Source organism: Pipistrellus hanaki (assembly GCF_964339955.1).
Source record: "Pipistrellus hanaki genome assembly, chromosome: 9".
Taxonomy (NCBI): Eukaryota; Metazoa; Chordata; class Mammalia; order Chiroptera; family Vespertilionidae; genus Pipistrellus; species Pipistrellus hanaki.
The window spans coordinates 41,712,308-41,726,566 of NC_140511.1; positions in this window are offsets into that span (position 1 = coordinate 41,712,308).

The window sequence follows — 14,259 nt, forward strand, 5'->3', positions numbered from 1 at the left end:
GGAATGCCACCACGTACAATTGGACAGGCCATGCTTTGTTCAATATTTTAACCTTTCTCCCAAGGCAAGAAGAAGCCACTGAAGGCTTTTAAGCAGAGAGGTGACAATCTTATTTGCATTTTGGAGAGCTCATTATCCCTGCATGATTGAAGGAGGCTGAGTGCAAGAAGACAAATGAGGAGGCGCTTGGAGGGAGGAGCAGAGGTGGAAGACGACTGCACTTGGGCTGCTGGGTGGTGGTGGGGAGAAGTCAGCTTTGTTACTTGGGGTCTGGTGACAGGCTGGATACTGGGCGAGGGGGGAGGGCTCCGGGATGTTGGCTTATGGGTAATGAGATCCTTCACTGAGACAGGAAGACCAGGTGCAGGGCGGGCAGAGAGTGTGAACTTGGCCGTGATCCTGGTGAGTTAGCGATGTCAAGATATCCCGAGTGGAGGCATTGAATGGGCAGTTGGACATTGGAGCCTGGAGCTCAGGAGCTGTGTCACGGCTAGAGATGCAGAGCTGGGAGTTGTCAGCATTGGAGTGGTCCTTGAAGCCGCCTGCTCACTCAGGCCCGTGGGTCCATTGTCTGCTGTGGGAAGCCGTGCCTGACCTCCCACCTTGTCCGAAGGCTGGCTCGTGGCCTCTGGGCTCCCACGGCTTCCCTATCGCAGTGTGTGGGCAGCGTCTGCCTCACCCCATAGATGGCGAGCTCCTTGAGAGCATGGACTGCGTGCATCCCTGCACCCCCGGATCCGGCACAGGTCTTGGCACAGAGGAGGCATTGGTGGCAGTTTGGTAATTGGTACACGAAGCGACTCTCCGTGGAGTGGGCGAAGGGAGGAGCTTCCTGCCCAGAGGCTTGTGAGCAGGGACCTAAGGCTCAGGAGGGAGTAGAGGGGAATCCCTGTAGCCAGCACGTGTCCTCTGACTCCTGAGGCCAGGATTGGGCTGGGCCTCTGTGGCCTCCGGAGAGATTGCTGGAGGCTGTGCTGACCTTAGCAGAAGCCCCCTTCCCCCACAGGCCTCTCCACGCTGGAGCTGCCACCCAAGCGCAGATGCCTTGCTAGAGTTGAGCAGAAGCTGCTGAGGCAGCTTTGGCTCGGGCTGCTAGGGCTGGCTGCACGCCCTGCCCAGCCTTCTCGACCTCGGCCTTGGCGTGGGCCTTCCCCCTTCCCCAGCCACCTCTGCTCTACCCCCTGCATGCTTTACTGCAGCAGCTTGGCCACTGCAGGAGCCAAAGTGGACCTCTGCCTGGAGATTCTGAGAGCTTGGCAAGAAGAGGGTGTACCTGGAAGGAGGAGGAGAGGGAACGCATCGGTGAAGATTCTGGGAGGGGAGGGAGAAGAGGAGGGGCTGGGAAGGAGAAAAAAAAGAAAAATAAAAAACACACAAAATGCCCCCTCCTCCCCCTGGTTTGGAGGACCTTCAAGATTATCTGGCTTCCTCACTCTGTCCAGAAAGAAACTGAGCCGTGGGTTGGGTGTGGCGAGGTAGGTGCAGTGCTGACTTGCCAGAGGATGCACCGGGCACCAGAAACCTTGTGCTTGGAGAGGGGAGGGAGGAAGGAGCAGAGGGCCCTGCAGGCCATGCTGGGGACTATCCCACCTGGGGGAATGGGTGGAGAGGTGTGGGGGTCCTGGGTGTGTACTCACCATAGAAGGTTCAGGAGTCAAGGTTGGCTGAGACTGATTTCTTCTTGTACAAACCAGCCCCCCACTTGTCTCCCCATCTCACGAAAAAAGAGAGAGCGCCTCTTCCATCTGATTGGGACGTTCCTAAGGCAGGGAATAGTCAGGACGCCTCCTGAGGTTGGAGGCCTGGCTCCTCCACCGTACTGGGGCCAGGCCAGGACCAAACCTCCATCCTGTTTGTCCACAGCACTTGGGGTTGGAGCAGTGCCGAGAGGAGAGCGGACTGAGACAAGGAGATGCAGAAGGCACCTCCGAGGGCCTGCCTGTCACATGAACGAGCAGTCTTACCCCATTCACAGAGGGGAAGGTAGAACTTGAGCCTGGGAAAGAGATAAAACCAGCAGAGAGGAGGATTCCAGGCCTCATTCTCAGTGTAGCTGGGCCCGGGGAACATGCACATTGTTACCAGAGGTGGGCGGGCGGGTGGGCGGGCACGCTGGGTGGTTCCTGGCCTGGCTCACTGTTTTCACTCTGGTGGCAACACAAACACTGCAAGGGACTGCCAGGCTGCCCCGGAAAGCCCAGGACTCCTTTGGCTTCCAAACTACTCGAGGACATGACTTCAGAAATATAAAAGGACCCAAAACACAGCAGCGAATGCCATTTCTTTGTTAATACCATTTTTATGCTTGGTTCTAAAATACAATTGATTTTACTTCTTTTTCGAGTATGCTCACCCTAGAAATTTGGAAAAATGTAAGTTGAAAGAAAAACATATCCATAATCCCACAATCCAGAGACTTAAAAAAATGTATTTTTTTGTTACAGTATTCAATATTTTGTGTTAGTTTCATGGTGATGAGACAATCATATACTTTACAAAGTGTTCCCTCCAATATTTTCAGCATACATAGTTATTACAATATTATTTATTATTTTTATTATAATATTGATTACATTTTCAATAATATTGTAATAACTGCCAATTTGTACTTCTTAATTCCTTCACCTTTTTTACCCAGTGTTCCCCCCATCCCACCATAACCATCAATTTGTCCTCTGTGTCTATGAGTCTGTTTCAGTTGTGTTTGTTAGTTTAGTTTGTTCTTTAGATTCCACATGTAAGTGAAATAATGTGCTGTTGGTCTCTCGCTGACTGACTTATTTCACTTAGCTTAATACTTTGTAGGTTCATCAATACAGTCCCAAAATGTCAGATTTCATTCTTTTTTATGGATATTAACCCCTTATCAGAAGTATCATTAATGAATACATTCACCCATGTTGTATTTTCATTTTGTTGATGGTTTCCTTTCCTGTGTAAACACTTTTTAAATTGATGTAGTCCCATTTGTTTATTTTTTCTTTTGTTTATGATAGCAATATATCAGAAAAAAATATTGCTAAGAGACTGTCAGAGATTTTACGGCCTATGTTTTTTTTCTCTAGGAGTTATATGGGTTCTAGTCTTACATTTAAGATTTAATTTATTTTGAGTTTATTCTTGTGTATGGTGTAAAAAGGTAGCCTAGTTTCATTTATTGAATGTATTTGTCCAATTTTTCCATCCTATTTATTGACTAGACTATCTTTTTTTAAAAATATATATTTTATTGATTTTGTACAGAGAGGAAGGGAGAGAGAGTTAGAAACATCAATGAGAGAGAAACATCGATCAGCTGCCTCTTGCACACCCCCCAATGGGGATGTGCCTGCAACCAAGGTACATGCCCTTGATCGGAATTGAACCCGGGACCCTTCAGTCCGTAGGCCGACGCTCTATCCACTGAGCCAAACTGGTTTCGGCTGACTAGACTATCTTTACCCTATTGTATGTTCTTACCTCCTTTGTCAAATATTAATTGAGCATATAGGCATGGGTTTATTTCTGGGCTTCAGAGACATTTTTGACAAGTTTTCTTCCAGTCTTTTTCCTGTGAATATCTATAATAATAAAAGCATAATATGCTAATTAAACTGGACAACCTAACGACCTTCCAGATGTCCTTCTGGACCAAGACGTGGCAGTGGGGGCCGAGGCAGAGGAAGTTAGGGGTGATCAGCCAGACAGGCAAGTGGTTAGGGGTGGGCAGGCAGGCAGGCAGAGTGGTTGGGGTGATCAGGCAGGCAGGTGAGTGGTTAGGGACAATCAGACAGGCAGGCAGAGTGGTTAGGGGCAATAAAGGTAGGCAGACAGAGGCAGTTAGGGGCAATCAGGCAGGCAGGCAGAGTGGTTATGAGCCAGCGGTCCTGGATTGTGAGAGGGATGTCCAATGCCTCCTGTGGGATTGGGCCTAAACCAGCAGTATGACATCCCCTGAGGGACCACAGATTTCAAGAAGGTGCAGGCCAGGCTGAGAGACACCCCCCCCCCCCCATGCATGAATTTCATGCAACGGGCCTCTAGTTTTCTTCATAATTGTGTTAATACTGCTATAACCTTTAAAACTTATACTTTATTTTTTTCTTATGAATATAAAGATTTTTAAAAACGAAAGTAAAACCTGGCCAGTGGTTGAGTGTTGACCTAAGAACCAGGAGGTCATAGTTGTTCATGGTGTGATTTCTGGTGAGGGCATGTGCCAAGTTGTGGGCTAGATCCCAAGGGTAGGGGGTGTAGGAGGCAGCCAATCAATGATTATTTGTCATCACAGATGTTTATATCTCTCCCTCTCCCTTCCTCTCTGAAATCAATAAGAAAGTATATATTTAAAAATAAAAGTACAGAAGAACATTAAGGAGCAGGAAAAAATTACTCATAATCCCATATTTCATTAACCATTGTGCAAAGACATTGGGATATTTAATTCTCGTCATTTTCCTGCGCTCCACACTTTTAAAAAATATATTCGAACCATAAGTGCAAGTGCTCTGTGTTTATGATTTGGGAGTCAGCACAATGTATTTATAACAACAGCCCTCCCTGCCACCCTGCCCCAAACACACGGGCAGGGAATTCTGGCTTCATCCCTCACTTTGGGAAAGTTGCTCCACCTGGCCATGCACGCAGCACTCGGTGAGTCCTTGGTAAAAGTATGAAGGTGTAGTGCATATTTCTCACATGTTCGTTTCCTAAGACTAATCTCTTGCTTTGTATTTTGAGTGCATCTCCCTCTAGGTGAGTCCTTCTGGAAACTAGAACCCCATCTTCCACTTCTAAGCCAAAGGAGGCCAGATTCCCTCCCACTCTAGCGCCCCAGCGAATTGGCCAGCTGTACCTGGCTCAGGACTTCGATGTGACCATTAGTGAGGCTGGGAGGAAGGTTGGTCAGAACTCATGTGTGCTTATGTCATGGAGCAGGGCCACATCTGGGCATGCAGTGTGGTGGTGATGTTTAAAGGCTGTACTGGTGGGGGCGTTGGGACCAGCTGTTCCTATGGTATGACCTTGGCTATGAACCCAGCTGCCCACTCATCTGGTTGTACAGCTTTCTCATCCATTCTGAGCTTCCCAGTGGAACTGCCAACACTTTTTTTCTGTTTTGCTTAGTCTGTGACAGTTTCTGTTGCTTGCAACCACAAGAGTTAATTCTTAAATCTTTTCAACAGTAGAATAAATTTCAGATACTAGTTTTAATTCCCAGCCAAAGTTTTCATGCAGGTAAGTCCAGGATGTATTAGAAGTGTTGTGCTTAATGCTGGCCTTTTGGACAAAGAACAAGGCAGCCCTAGATCTGTGTCTCACTGCTCAGTCCAGAGCCTGCTTAGAGAGAGGAGGCACTGAGAGCTGCTGAAGGGAAGAATAGAGGAAGGAAGAGAGCAAGCAAGGAGGAATTCACATATGCCCACTTACTGCAGGCAGCTTATGTGTGCTCCACTTGAGTTTCCCAGGCTCTTTGGGTCTCCATCTGCTGAATCCTCTGACTTGAGTGCCCATAGCTATTGCAACTCATCTTCCCTTCTCACCCTTATGGGCTCCTGTGTTTCCCAGAAGATGGCATGACCCAAGTTAAAAGCTCTGGTGTCTCCCAAAACCCTTCTGGTCGACCTTCTAAATGTTCCTCAATCCCTGCCTTGCCTCCCCACTACACCATCTCTTCCTGCCACTGTCATCTATCCAAATTTGCAAATGGTGACTTGCTCGGCCCAGAACTTGTCTTCAGGAGGCCATTTGGGTGGCAGGAGCAGGCCCCCAGAGGCCAGCTCACTTTTGACAAGCAATGCTGCTTGCCTGGGATTCTCAATGTTTAGGTAAAGGGCCTAGGGGCAGGCCCAATCAATAAGCAGAGCCCCAAAGACTCAGGCCAGACCTGAATCCCACCTGGAGCCAAGCTGGGACTATCCATCTTGGCAGAGGGAGATATTTGTGTGCCCTTCTAGAATGCCCTGTGGGCAGGGCCTAAGTCTGGGTTCATCTCTCTTTCCCTTACTCCCCCGTCCCCAGTTCAAGCACAGAGCCTGGCCTGCTGTCAGTGCACAGGAAGTGTGGATTGATTAGGAACTCTGGGATCATTGCCTCAGGCCTTTCTTGACATGCACCAAAAGTGAGACATGGCAGGGCCAGTGTGGCTCAGTGTTTGAGCATTGACCTATGAACAAGGAGGTCATGGTTCCATTCACAGTCAGGACACATGCCCGGCTGCAGGCTTGATCCCTGGTAAGGGGCAGGTCAGAGGCAGCCAGTCAATGATTCTCATTCATCCTCTCTCTCTCTCTCTCTCTCTCTCTCTCTCTCCCTCCCTCCCTCCCTCCCTCCCTCCCTCCCTCCCTCCCTCCCTCCCTCTTTTGAAATCAACTAGTCATATATATATATATATATATATATATATATATATCCATATCCATATCCATATATGGACACACACATACATATACATATACACATACACATACACATACATATACACATACACATACATATACACATACACATACATATACACATACATATACATATACACATACACATACACATACACATACATATACATATACATATACATATACATATACATATACATATACATATACATAGAGAGAGAGAGACCTGGACTCAACTACCTCTCCTGCCTTATATCCCCAATTCCTCCCGTGAACTCTAGGCTCCATCCACACCAACCCGTTCCCTGAATGTGTGCCAAGCTTTTGTACATTTTGTCCACGTTTTTGGACAAGCCATTCCTTCCACCCAAAGCCCTCCCTCTACCATGTCATCCCAGTGAATTCACACTAACCCATCCTTCCTTTATGGCTCAATGAGTGCAAGTGCTGCCGGCTGTGGGGAGGCTTCTGGAGCTGCCCAGGAGGCTCCCTCATTGTGGCCCTTTGGGCCCTGCCCACACGGGCCTCTGTTATACCACTTGGCAGGGAGAGGTGTGGGTATGTGTTCCTCCATTAGGCAGCACCTCTGAGGGAACTGGATCTGTCCTCTCTGTACCTCCAGTGCCTAGCCAGGCCTGGCACAGAGAGAAAGCCAGGATGTTTCTTCCCTACCCACCCGCACTCCTTGGCAGTAGGAGATGCAGCTGGAAAGCTTTCAGGGACTTGAATGCCAGGCTAAGAAGAGACTTAATCAAATTTTAATTGTGGAATGATAGTGGTGGCTGGACCCCCTCATTTGGGGAAAGAAGAGTGATTTTTTTAATTCAGCTCTCTCCCACCCCAGAGATCAGGGGGTTAGTTCTCAGCAGGAAGATGGAAGAAGGGCCTCTGCCTGAGGGCTCTGCTGCCCCCTCCCCTGGACACTGCTTTTGCATCCACTCCCAAGTCTGATGTCTCTCTTTCCAAAGGCCTGGGTTCTGAGATCCACCCCCACTACTCAAGGGCCAAGTCCAAACCTCAATCCTCTGTTATGTAAGTGAATTATGTGCTGTTCCCAACCAGCGCCAGCCAGATCTCCTCCTCCTCCTAATTGATTTAATCTTCTCATGCCAGAGAGCTGGGCGGGATTGGGGAGACAGAAGCCAATACATCAGTGGCGTAGGCTCATTAATGACAGGGAATCTAGGTCAGGGATTGGCTCTGATTTCCCCTCCCAGTCATTTGGGTCTCTGAAAGGACACTTTCAGCTCCTCCTCAGTCCTCAAACCCTATCCTATATGGAGAGAAAGTTGAGGGTCTCACAAGACCTATCTATCTCTCAAGTCTCCCTAAACTCTGAGCTTTGGATAGAAATTCCCAGCATTCTGATCTGAGCACAGGGCACAGCGAAACCCAACGTTTTAAGGAACGAAGAGGTGAACAGATGATTTCATTTTGAGGTGGGAAAAGACCTGAGAGTTGCTTTCCACGCCAAGTAAGTCCCCATTCAACAACTTTTTAAATAATAATGTTCAGATTCTACTTATACATGCCCAAGATGGGAAGCTCACTCCCCAAAGATAGTTCTTTTCTTGTGTGATGGCCTTTCTCACAGGGGGCTGAGACATCGGCCTTGTGACTTTCTCTGGGACCCAGCTTTGCCACTGAGGCCACAGGACATGCCCCAGGAAAGTGAGACATAGTGATTGTCATCCATGACTTTGCTCTTCCCTGGGCTGAACACCCTGGTTCTCTCACCAGTTTCTCACTTGTGACTCCAGCGATTACTCTGCCCTGCATTTCCTATGGCTAAGCCATGGATGTCATCATCCCAGATGGGAAGAGCAAACACATACGCAGTGTGAACAGTTCACGTTCTTCATTTTGATATTAGACTTCCATTAATACAGCCTGAAATTGCCTGAGATCATTTGGAGTATTAGCACATTTTTAACTTAGCTTAAACATGGAATTAGTCAACCTCCATAGCAATTTTTCTGACATTAGAAGGAAAATTTTCCATGAAAATGATATTTGTGATATTTGTGATATTAGTAATGTCTCCATGTTTCTTTCCCATCATTCTTTTCATCCACCCTAAAATTTATTTTTTCAATGCAATTATCCATCCATTCGTTCACCCACACAACTATCTATGTATTAATCCACCCATTCACCAACCCCAATATCCACCTACATTTCCTTCTACTCAGCTGTCCATAAATTCACTCATTCACCTCTTCATTTATCCATCTGCCTACCAACCCACTTACCCACTTTCTATCCACCTATCCTATCATGGGTTTATCTTTCCATCTATTCATTTACCCACCATACACCAATATACCCATTCACCAATTTATATCTCTTTATCTACTCTCTCTCCCAGTCACCCATTCATCTATATTCATCATCCGTTCATCCATCAATCTAATAATTATTGAGATTCTATTACATTTCAAATCTTGAGTAATTCTGAATGATTCAAGGCAGAATGAAATATAAGTGCATTCTCTCTCTCTCTCTCTCTCTCTCTCTCTCTCTCTCTCTCTCTCACTCTGTGTGTGTGTGTGTGTGTGTGTGTGTGTGGTTGTGTGTGTGTGTGTGTGTGTGTTCACTCTTTGGAGAGAGGGTGGGAACCAGGAAGGCAGATGATGCTGACTATTGTAAAACAGCAATGAAGAAAGTGCTTTGGGGATTCAGAGGGGCATCTGGATAAGGTTATGGATGCCTTCCCACCAGGGGAGACTTTTTGGGCCTTAATGGGACAGCAGTATTTGGACATACGCAGATGCATTGGAAGTGATTCTAAGTAGAAGAAGAAGCACATCAAACATATAGAGAGCAGAATTCGAGTATCATTCTTTATATCTATGCCTAAGTGCATAGTGCTGAGCAAGGCACACCATAATAACCTAATACATACTTATTGATTTATATTTTCCCTTCTCCACAGAGGCACCCTTCCGCCTCCCCCCTCCCCCTCCCCCACACACACCAACACTTGATCTGAGTAAGATTTCACTCTTTGTCTTTAAGAGGGTCCTACTAGATGGCTTTGGACAAGCCTTAGAACTTTTCTGGGCTTGAGTTTGTATTTCTTTTTTGAGTTTGGGGTTGTATTTCTGTATCTGGTGGTCCTCCCCTCCCCATTTTAATTATTTCTACTATGCTCTCTGCTTTCTGCTGAGAGACCAGCATTTCCATATATCTTAAATTTTATTATCTTTTGTCAGCACCAGTGAACTCAATCCCACCTGCCTTCAACTGCCTCAGCCCCAGACCCAGCAACAAAGTGTGTGAGTGGATAACGGGAAAGTTCTGTGCAAGTGAAGTGGATCACAGTAGGAACCAGGAGCCACGAATTTAAACCCAGCTTTGCCATGAGCTTGCCGTAGGACTTCAGGCCAGTCTCTTTTCTTTTCTATTTTAAAGGTTCCTCTTCTGCGCAGAATTTTAGCACGGCCCATGGAATTTGAAATTGGCTAGTCAAATGTCCTCATCCTACAAATGGAAAAAATGACTCATAAAAGCCATGTGACTTGCTCTAGATCCATGGTCAGCAAACTGTGACTCCAGAGCCACATGCGGCTCTTTGGCCCCTTTAGTGTGGCTCTTCCACAAAATACCACAGCCTGGGCTAGTCTATTTTGAAGAAGAGGTGTTAGAAGAAGTTTAAGTTTAAAAAATTTGGCTCTCAAAAGAAATTTTAATTGTTGTACTGTTGATATTTGGCTCTGTTGATTAATGAGTTTGCCAACCACTGCTCTAGATCACATCTAGATTAATGGTAAAGCCAGAACTAAACTTAAAATTTCCTGACTTTTGGTTCAGGGTTTTCTTTACTTAACCATCAGACTCCATTCACAACCCGTTTTTCTCAGGGAAAGTTTCCTCTCCACCTCCATTCCCCAGAAAGAAATGTATGAATCCCCCAAGAGTTTCTGGCTGCGTGTTACTGATTCATGCCTAGGTGGGGGCTGGGCAGGCAGTATATAAGAGCAAGTATTCCCAGCCTGGCAGAGTTAATTATGTTCATCAGGAAGAGAGAAGAGACGGAACAAGGCACTCTGGTTATCCACTGCTCTTTAATCAAATTGAGGAAAGAGGAAATCCATCACCCAGAAGCTAAGGGAGTTGGAGAGCTTGGCTTCTTCCGCTGGCTCCAGAGGCCTGTAATGGGTTGGGCGCTGTCCAAGGTGCTGACATCTTCACTTACTGCTCCAAGTTGCTGGGAGGATCTGGGAGGAGCCCACTTGCATAGAGGGATAGCTTGTAGGAGATGCCCCAGGATAGAGAGAACAAGGGTCTGGACATATTGGAGATCCAAATTTTCCCTTTGCATCCTGAATCTTCCCTTTTCCATTCATTTGTCATCTGCTTTAGGAAAAATGTCCTTTCTTGTGGTCAGAGTCCTGGGCTGGGTTTGCAGGAATAGAAAACGAGGGGAGAACCCTAGACTCTCTGCTCTTGAGGCTACAGCCCCCAGTATGAGGGCAGACGCCCAGTCATTGGCATCGGGGACTTCATCATTTTAAGGAGAGATGTGGCTTCTGCTTTTTACAAAATCTTCCGTGCAATGACAGAGACATGAACTTGCCTTTGAGAATTTATTAATCTGGTGGAGGAACATCATTCTACCTTTAACTCTAGCTTAAGTAAAATAGAAGGGAGTCATGGCTCAAGTCTACATGGTGCCTCAAGTCTGATGGAGAAAACTCTCAGGGTGGTTGAAGAAGACATGCTATTGACTTAGAGGGAAACCTGTTTCATTCAGGAAGACAGGATGGACAGAATACTTAAAATGTGCAAAATAATTAAAGAGCTCATATCTTCACCCATGTAATTGTGGTACTAGATATTTAGTGTCAATCAAGGAAGTCTTCCTGGTAGAGGTGAATTTGAGTTTAAAGGAAAGCAAGGGACAGGAGTCCATAGATCTTAGACCCCTGAGAATCATGATCATACTATCTTATTTCCTTATATCCCCTTTGTGATCTGCACAAGCCTGAGCACAGAGAAGTCTCTTGTTTCGTGAACAATCACCAACAGATAGTGAATGTATCTATTTGGTGAGTTGGAGATAGCAGAGAGGGAATGGAGTAGGGATCAGGGAGGAGGGTAGTTGGAATGGAGAGCCTGAGGCTGGTGTGGGAGTATGGCAGTAAAGTGATAACAGGAACAGAGGGAGTTGCCCTCTGTGTGTGCAGGCCACTGAAGCACAGCATTTAGAGCAATGCCCTCATGTTTCTGGAGTTGGTGAGAGACACTTTATTGAATCTTGGGTAGTTTAAGCTAGAGACTATTAAATTATAAAATCATAGACTGCTCAGCTTCTAGAGCCACACAACCATGGAAAGTTAGAGAATTAAAACCATAGCATTGCCCTAGCCAGTTTGGCTCAGTGGATAGAGTGTCAACCCATGGACCGAAGGGTCCTGGATTCCATTCCAGTCAAGTGTACATACCTCAGTTGCAGGGTCGGTCTCCAGCCCTGGGCAGGGTGGGAATGGGAGGCAAACAATCGATGTATCTCCTTCATATGGATGATATTCTCTCTCTCTCTCTCTCTCTCTCTCTCTCTCTCTCTCTCTCTCTCTCTCTTAAAATATATTGTATTGATTTTTTTACAGAGAGGAAGAGAGAGGGATAGAGAGTTAGAAACATCGATGAGAGAGAATCATCAATCAGCTGCCTCTTGCACACCCCCTACTGGGGATGTGCCCGCAACCAAGGTATGTGCCTTTGAGCGGAATCGAACCTGGGACCTTTCAGTCCGCAGACCAACGCTCTATCCACTGAGCCAAACCAGTTTTGGCTCTCTCTCTCTTTCTCCCTCTTTCTCTCTCTCTCCCCCCTCCCTTCCACCATCTCTAAACATCAATGGAAAAATATCCTTGGGTGAGAATTATCAAAACCATAAAATAAATAAGTAAATAATCATAGCATCTTAACAGGGCAGAATCACAGTGTGTTGAAATTATAGAACTGTAGTATCTTGGAGCCAGAGCTAAAAATTCACATTAGAGAATCTAAAATTCAAGCTATCTCAGTGTCAAAGGGGAAAAGAATCACTATTTTATGGACTCCCTCTGGTTTTATCTGTTATGGTGCTAGGAGTAGCTTAGTATATTATCCCATTTAATTCCTTTCACAAGTTTTAAGCCCTTCAGTTCCATCTCTACGCAATGGCAGTACTTCTGACAAAGGTCTACCAAACAGAGGCTCCCATAAGTTACTTTACAGAGGAGTCCTTACCTCTGTGCATAGCTGTACCCCCTGCTGAATAGCAGCTGGAAAGTTCTAACTTACAGAAGCTATACTCTGTCTCCTTGTGGTATTCCCACATTAGTCCAGTTCATGCCCTTAGAGCTACATGGAGTAAGTCTAACCTCCATTCACAGGACAGACAGCCTTTCATATAGGTAGAAGTCCTTCTTTCTTCTCTCAGATAGGCTGGTTGTTCTCATGTAGCTAGAAATGGGCCAGCAAAGCAAAGACTATTTGATCTGGAAAGGCCCTGACAGTCATGTTGTCCAGAGAGTTCCATTTATTGCCTGGCAATACTGCATTATGGTCAGAAAGCCTGGGCTGGAGAGAGAGAGAGAGAGAGAGAGAGAGAGAGAGAGAGAGAGAGAGAGAGAGACCTGAATTCAGAATCCAGAGGCACAGCACTAACTTGCTATGTAGTCATTGACAAATTACTTAATGTCTCTGGACCTCACTCTCCTTATCCATAAAACAAAGAGAATGATAATATTGACATATGGGATAATGCAAGGGACGCTCTTAGCAGAGTGCTTAGCACACAGTGAGCAGTCAGTAAATATTAGCTATTAGAGGCCCAGAGGGGCAGGGCCTTGCTCAAGATCACAGAGTAACCCACAGGCAGAGCTGGAGTTAGACCAAGGACTCCTGCCTCCCAGCCCAGGGCCCTCTCCTATTCCACATTTCCACTCTGCCTTCCCGGGGGAAAGGAAGTGATCCCAAAGGGAACTGGAATACTTTGTCATTGAATCAGTGGGAATGCAAGTGAGAGAAAACCTGGTAAGGATGGCTTAAACCTTTTATGTCTTTAACAAGGAGGCCAGAGGAAGATGGATCCAGGGTTGGCCTGGTGATCCGCCGTGTTTCTGATGACAGACTTTTCTCATTCTAATCCTTGAGGGAGACTCTCCTTGTGATCACAAAGTGGCTGACGTGACCCTGAGCACCATGTCCTCCCAAGCAAGAAGAAAGGGCATAGGAGCAAAAAGGGCCTCCTCCTCTCGTGCCTCTCCTTTACCCAGGAAGGGAGCTTTCCAAGTGGACCATCTCCTTATGTGCCATTGACCGAAATGAGGTCACACATCCCCTCCTAGACCACTTACTGGCACAGGGGAAGGTGTTTCCACGAATCGCTTGAATCATCCATGTTTCTGGGCATCTTGCTCCTGAAGTAAGGACGAGGGGGTTGGCTGTGGGAAGGTAACCGATAGTGCCTGCCATGCTCACACTCTGCCTTCTCTCTGGATTGGCCTCTTCTCCTTTCCAGCCTCTGCCAGGGAGCCTTCCCTATTTACACCCCTTTGGCCAGCACACCCTCTCCTACCATGTAATCAAACATTACCCAGTTCAGCTCACAATCTACTTTGACAAGGTCTCTCATCTTTTCTTGTCCAAATCTTGTCTTCTCAACCTGTCAGCTTTGGGAGACTAATAGCAGCTACTAATGAATAAGTACCTATTGTGTGCCAGGCACTGTTCCAGGCGCTTGTGAGCCAGCCTCCAAATGGCTCCCAATGATCCACACCTCCTGCTATCCCTAACCATTTGTATTCCCCTCCCACGTTTTACCACGGTTAGTCTGTGTGACCAATAGAATATAGCAAAAGTTATGATATCTCACTTCTAAGATTAGTTG